Source organism: Protopterus annectens, chromosome 16.part0 (genome assembly GCF_019279795.1).
Source record: "Protopterus annectens isolate FY-2018-M chromosome 16.part0, PAN1.0, whole genome shotgun sequence".
NCBI classification, from domain to species: domain Eukaryota; kingdom Metazoa; phylum Chordata; order Ceratodontiformes; family Protopteridae; genus Protopterus; species Protopterus annectens.
The window spans coordinates 858939594-858946774 of NC_056750.1; positions in this window are offsets into that span (position 1 = coordinate 858939594).

Here is a 7181-nt window from a genome sequence, read left to right on the forward strand (position 1 = left end):
CCTGATGAGCCTGCTCTTCAAGGCCATGGAATGTATCATCATACATCTTATAAAAAATACATTGGTAATCTCCAAACCCTGGACCATAACCATGTTGGGTTTGTAAAATGCAGATCATGTCTCCTAAACCTGATAGATGACATTGAAGCAGTCACTAGAACCGTAGACAAGGGTAAGGTGGTTCGCACAGCCTATGTAGATCTTGCCACGGCTTACAACACCACCCCACACTCTGGAAATATAGATAAACCCACTAAACTAGGTATAAATTGCTTTGTCACAAGATGGGTTGCCAACTGGCTTACTGACAGAACACACACTGTGAAAGTAGCAGACTCCAAGTATGACTTTGGACCAGTGACGTGTGCAGTACCACAGGGTCCAGTCCTGGGTCCTGTCCTGTTTAGTATCTACTTCCCTGAAGTAAACTTTAACATGGAAGGTCTGTGGCTACTGAAGTTTCCAGATGACTGCAAACTAGGAGCCATAATTGTAAACACTAAAGATGTGGACATCCTACAAAAGGGCCTCACTGAGACAGATGGCTGTTGTCAAAGCCATGGGCTCAAACAAAATGCCAAAAAGTGCATTGTCATCCCCTTTGCTAAAAACTCTGTAGCCATGAACTACAACATAGGCGGTAGTCTACTTAACACTGAAAGTGTGACAAGAGATCTTGGGTCACAGGTGGACAGTGGACACAACTGTAATAATCACATGCACACAGTAGTCAGGAAATCCTCCTACTTGGCACACCTCATCACAAAAGGAGTCTCATGCAGAATAGAAGAGGACATTGTTCCCCTCTACTCATTACTCACTAGAACTATAATAGAGTACAACGCCCCTTTTGCTATGTACCTCACAAGACAGCCACAACAACTGGAAAGCCTGCAGCAATACCTCACAAAGAGCATTAGCGGCCTGAAATACATGCCATACACAGACCATCTCAAAATGCTCCAGCTGTACCCACTCACATATCGCCTACTCAGAGGTGATCTCTGCCTAAAATACAAAGCTATGTCAAACGCAGAGTTGTTGGACATGCTCCACGTAAAACACTCACAATCCCTCTGATCTTCAGACCCAAAACCACGAGTGAAATACAAAAGGAAGGGGTGTATCCATTTACCTTATGGATACCCACACCTTCAGGTTAGTGGCACAGCATGAGGCCTTGGAGACCATGCAAGTGCAACTAACATTGGGCAAAGCTGCTTATCAGATTGTAGCCTGCTACAGATCACCTACCTTGTCTCAGGAACCTCACTCAGTATTCCTGAGAACAGTGGAAAATATAAAGGTCCTATCAAACACCATTATATGAGGAGATTACAACTACCCAAACATTGAGTGGGAGAATTACTCATGTACAACGTCCTTTGCCCAATTGTTTCCTAGAGTTTAAAAACTCAACACCCTGGAACAGCTGGTCACCACGCCCACTAGAGGTGACAACATACTGGACCTGATCATCACCAGCATGGGGTACCAGTGTTCCACAACAGAGATAAACCCCTTGCTGGTAATATCAGATCACAAAGTAATCACACTGGACATCCACATCCCCCCCAAGTCAATGTAATCACTGTGAAGACATTTTCAAAATCAAACTACACACTTCCCAAGACCAAAGTGGAAAGTTCCAAAGCCCCCTTGCTATAAGATAATGCCGTACAATCTTCCGAATCATTTACAAGTGCATCCTATGAGCATCGACAGGGATGCATGGATTGAGACATCCCAAATAAAACCAAGATGCACTCCTCCAAAAATAAGAAACCATTCTGGTGGTTGTCGCCCATAAATAAGCTAGACAACAGAAAGAGGAAACAAATACACGATAGAGCAAACTTCACAAAAGGAAATGCATCACTGATCATTATTAGGAAGAAACAATGATTGCTCATAAAATAATCCAAGGCCAGTTTCTAAAGACAAATTGCCAAGGAATGTAAGAATAACAACCACAAAGCCTTTGTTAGCTATAACAAACAAGTAGGTGGCAACTTCCAAATATGCTATCAGCTACTGAAAAATGGCAAGAAATGCACTGAACCAACTTACATTGCCTACATCCTATGGGACAAGTTCAGTGCAAACTCCCCCCATCACCCCCAAAAGGGCCTGTGTCCATCCCAGAAGAATGCAGAGCCCCAAATTTCATGGACATGCAGGTAAAGACAGCCCTCTCCAAAGCTGAGAACACAGCATCAATGGGACTGGATGGTGTCCCAGGCTGCATCTTACACCAGCTCCAAAAGGAACCCTCACCTACATTCACTGTCCAGACTCAATTGTACCACAGGCTATGTACCCAAAGAATGACATACACCAACAGTCATCCAGCTCCACAAAGGGGGTGCCACAACAGAACCTGGAAACCATTGCCCTATAGGTCTACTCAGCCTGGTCTGCAAAGCTATGGAGCAAATTATCATGGAACCCATAAACAGAGACATTGGGGACCTCCAGACACTGGACTCTACCCAACTTGGCCTTGTTAAAGGCAGATCCTGGCTCCTAAACCTAGTTGACTTATTTGAAACAGTTACAAAGGACATAGATGGAGGTGAAAGTAGTCCACACAGCCCACCTGGACCTCACTAAGGACTTTCTACACCATTCCCCACTCTGTCATCATGGACAAGCTTACCAGCTTGAACATTAACAGCTATGTCACAGGATGGGTGGCCAAGTGGCTCACAGATCAAACACACATGTTCAGGGTTGCGGGTGCCATGTCTGACTCTAAACCAGTCACAAAAGGCATCACACAGGTCTTGGTCCTGGGATCCCACCTGTTCAGTAGATACTGCTCAGAGGTACAGACAAGCATGGGAGGAGTATGGCTGAACAGGTTTGCAGATGATTGCTGTGGTCCATAATCGACTCTACGGCTGACACAGACATCCTCCAGAAGGGTCTAACAGAGACAGATACCTGGTGGCAAAACAATGCCCTCAGTCAGAATGCCAAAGAATGCATAGACATCCCCTTTGGACAAAACAAAGTGCACACAAATTACCACATAGGTGGTAATCCAGTATGTATGGAGAAAGTCGTTATGGCCCTGGGGACACAGGTAGATAGTAAACTCTCCTTTGATGATCACATGGCCAAAGTGTTTAGACATCCCTTCTATGTAGCCCACCTAATGTAACCCACTTTGTCTAGTCTGATGATGTCACCATCCTACAAATATACCTGTGGAAAAGAGAACTTACAGTAATGTGTATAGCGCGTAGTGTAAATGCGTTCTCCTGTAGTATCATAAAGTAGTTAGGTAGGGGTTTGAATCCTGCACTTGACAAGTGTGTGTGTGTGTGTGTGTGTGTGTGTGTGTGTGTGTGTGTGTGTGTGTGTGTGTTTGTGTGTGATCTCCTTGGAGAGGAGCAACCTTTTTGGAGAGTAGTAAAACACCTTAAAAGTGATATACTAATCTTTGTCAAGTCTGATGATGTCACCATCCTACAAATATACCTGTGGAAAAGAGACCTCCCAGTAATGTGTATAGCGCGTCATGTTAATGCGTACTCCTTTAGTATCATGAAGTGGTTAGGTAGGGGTTTCAATCCTGCACTCGACAGCTGTGTGTGTGTGTGTGTGTGTGTGTGTGTGTGTGTGTGTGTGTGTGTGTGTGTGTTTGTGTGTGATCTCCTTGGAGAAGAGCAACCATTTTTGGAGAGTAGTAAAACACCTTAAAAGTGGTATACTAATCTTTGTCAAGTCTGATGATGTCACCATCCTACAAATATACCTGTGGAAAAGAGACCTCCCAGTAATGTGTATAGCGCGTCGTGTTAATGCGTACTCCTCTAGTATCATGAAGTAGTTTGGTAGGGGTTTGAATCCTGCACTTGACAACTGTGTGTGTGTGCGTGTGTGTGTGTGTGTGTGTCATCTCCTTGGAGAGGAACAACCGTTTTTGGAGAGTAGTAAAACACCTTAAAAGTGGTATACTTATCTTTGTCAAGTCTGATGATGTCACCATCCTACAAATATACCTGTGGAAAGGAAAACGTCCAGTAATGTGTATAGCATGCCGTGTTAATGTGTACTGCTCTATTATCATAAAGTAGTTAGGTAGGGGTTTGAATCCTGCACTTGGTGAATGTGTGTGCTCTATGTGTGTGACACTGTTGGTCAATGTGTTGTGGGTTTTGCTTTTACTACTGTATGACATATCAGTATGACAACAGTATGTGCATTGCACATGACAGGTAGCTGTGTGGCAAATACATATACGTACATGTGACCTCAATTATATCATATGTGGGAACCCTGCTTTCTCCATGAACACATCTATCATCTTTGCCAGAGTGTGCTGCCGCTTTCCAGACCTTAGGTCACATCTGTATGCTTGTGACAAGGCCAGCCACTGCAGTGATCCCTGGCCTAGGTCATCCATGTCACACACACTCATTCGGTTTCTATTGAATTGTGTTAGTGAGGGTTTATGGCTGAGGTATATTTCAGACCTGTTCAAATGCAGCAAAGTCTTTCAATGATGGCTATTCATTATAGGTGTACAACAACCTTTGTGGATATGCATGCAGACCCCTTATTGCTTATGTGATCCAGCGAGGGATTTCAAAATACCTTTGGAAATGTGATTACCAAAGGAGAGATGACATAGCACTTGGATGCATGTACACATCGGTACCTGTTACACAAGTTGGTGGCTACTACCTATGTGGTACTGTGGGGATACTATGTTTTGTAAAGGTGGATGACTATGCCTTGGTTGGCTGATAGCTTTACAGCATGGGTTTGACAACAGGTATCTGTCTGTATGATACTCTTGTGGAGGATGTGTGTGTCATCTGGAGAAAGTATTATAGGCCATAGTATGCATTTCCAGATGTGGACGGACATATCCCTACTGTGATTGCTTGTACCTAAGAGAGCTATATGCCAAACAGGAGTAGTCTCAGGAATGGGTGCAGGTGAATACCACTGGTTACTGGCATAGTATAGTACCTGAAGGATCCAAATATTACTGTGTGTCCTACATCTGTGTGTCAGTTGTCAAGACATTGTCTAACAATTGAGTATGGTCAGGCTGTTGAGGTTATGTATACTACCAGAATGCAAAACAATGACAGATAGTAACAGTATCACCCACAGCACAGTGTCAAACCATGTCATACACACATGTGTACTCAAGTTCCAAAATGTGTGTAGTACAATGCATACTGGCCTCCAATAGAAACTATGGAGTGTTACTGTGTAATACAGGGCATGTCACCCTGCCCATGTGTCCACTATGCACATACATGCAGACAGTGCACCTCCGCCATGTTCACAAATGTACACCTGCAAATCTGTGCTTCACACATCCCACACGTACTGTCCACTCTCTAACACATGCTGCCAGTACTACACACATCAGCCAAGTGGCACGTGGGCGGACAATACACTATTGGAACTAACACTGGTGTAAACAATACTGCATTGACAATCATAGCTTTCATGCATCATGCCTGCTCAGCTGCACCTTCAAGGATATCATTACACTCTTCTGCTGACAACATGCTAAAATTGCTATACTGCTGTAAAGTCACCCTGTGCATCAGCACCATGGTAGCCTGTTCCTGCATCAATGTTACAGATGACAGGAGGTGGCACAGGTTTCATCATATGCACAGGGTGTGTTGTTGGTTTGCCAGAAGCCTACATTGAACCATACAATTGTGTGTGTGTGTGTGTGTGTGTTTGTGTGTGTGAGGGCCAACCTCACATAGCAATTATTGCAACAAGTACATGTGGGTGAGTATTGGTTCATAGGTAGGTAATAGGCTATTGGCCCAAGGGCCATATGCTACCCTGGCCTTTGACACACATGTAATTTAATTTCACGTGCCCCTGTCCAGCAGAGCCACAGAGGTGATTCCCAGGGTGTATTTCCTATCTCCCATCCAATCATCAGGATTATTCATGACGATTGCTAATGAGGAGCTTGGTTTGCTATTGATAGGTGGTTTGTTCCAGAGTATGGGATGTCTCTGAGACAGGAATCTATCCCTCCAGCATGTTCTGTTTATTGAGGTGACAAGGTTTAGGTCCCTAGAGTGTGTAGCTTGTAGAGATTGTGATCTGTTTACGTGGAGCATGTCCAACAGCTCTGGGTTTGACATAGCTTTGTATGTTAGGCAGAGGTCACCTCTGGGTAGGCGGTATGCGACACGGTCTAGCTGTGGTTTTGTGAGACGGTCTGCATAGGGCATCTGTTTGAGGCCGGTATTACTCTTTGTGAGGTATGTCTGTGGGCTTTCCAGTTGCTGTAGATGTCTTGTGAGGTACATACCATATGGGGCATTGTACTCTATAATGGGTTTTATGTGTGATGCGTATAGGGGAACACTGACCTATATTTCCCTGGATGACACACCTTTTGTGATGAGATGTGCCACGTAGACAGATTACATGACTAGTGTGGCACTGTGATTATCAAAGGGGAGACTACTGTCCACCTGTGTCCCATGGTCTCATCACACTTTCGGTGTAAAGTAGACTACCACCTATGTGGTAGTTCATGGGTACTGAGTGTTTGCCAGAAGGGATGCCAATGCAGTTTCAGCATTGAACTTGAGTCCATGGATTTCTTACCAGGCATCTGTCGCAGTGAATATGACCCTCTCTCTCTCTCTCTCTATATATATATATATATATATATATATATATATATATATATATATATACACACACACACACACACACATACATATAAACATCCATTGGTGTACATATAGATATACATATAGGCACATATACAGTCCACCTGTCATGGTGGGAATATCAATTATGTGAAGGTTGTGAGGTATACAGTTATGTAATAATATTGCACAGTGTTGTGCAGAATGCATTGAAGGTGTTCTCAGCCCATGTAGCTTTAGCAGGCCTCACTGGCTGCAACACTGCAAACCTGACAAATCATACCCACAGCATTTAACCACCACATGTCATATACCAGCACTGTATGCTGTCTTGTTTGCCACACACTACAACCTACATAGAAATATGCACATAACAACCTTCACCAACGTATATATGTCCACCCTTCACAAACAGTGAAATTCCTAACAGGGTAATTGTATTGCCTTAACTTCCCTGGTAGAGACTAAAAGAATGTTGAGTGAGACTTTTTTCATCTAGAATGGTACAACTTCCCATGG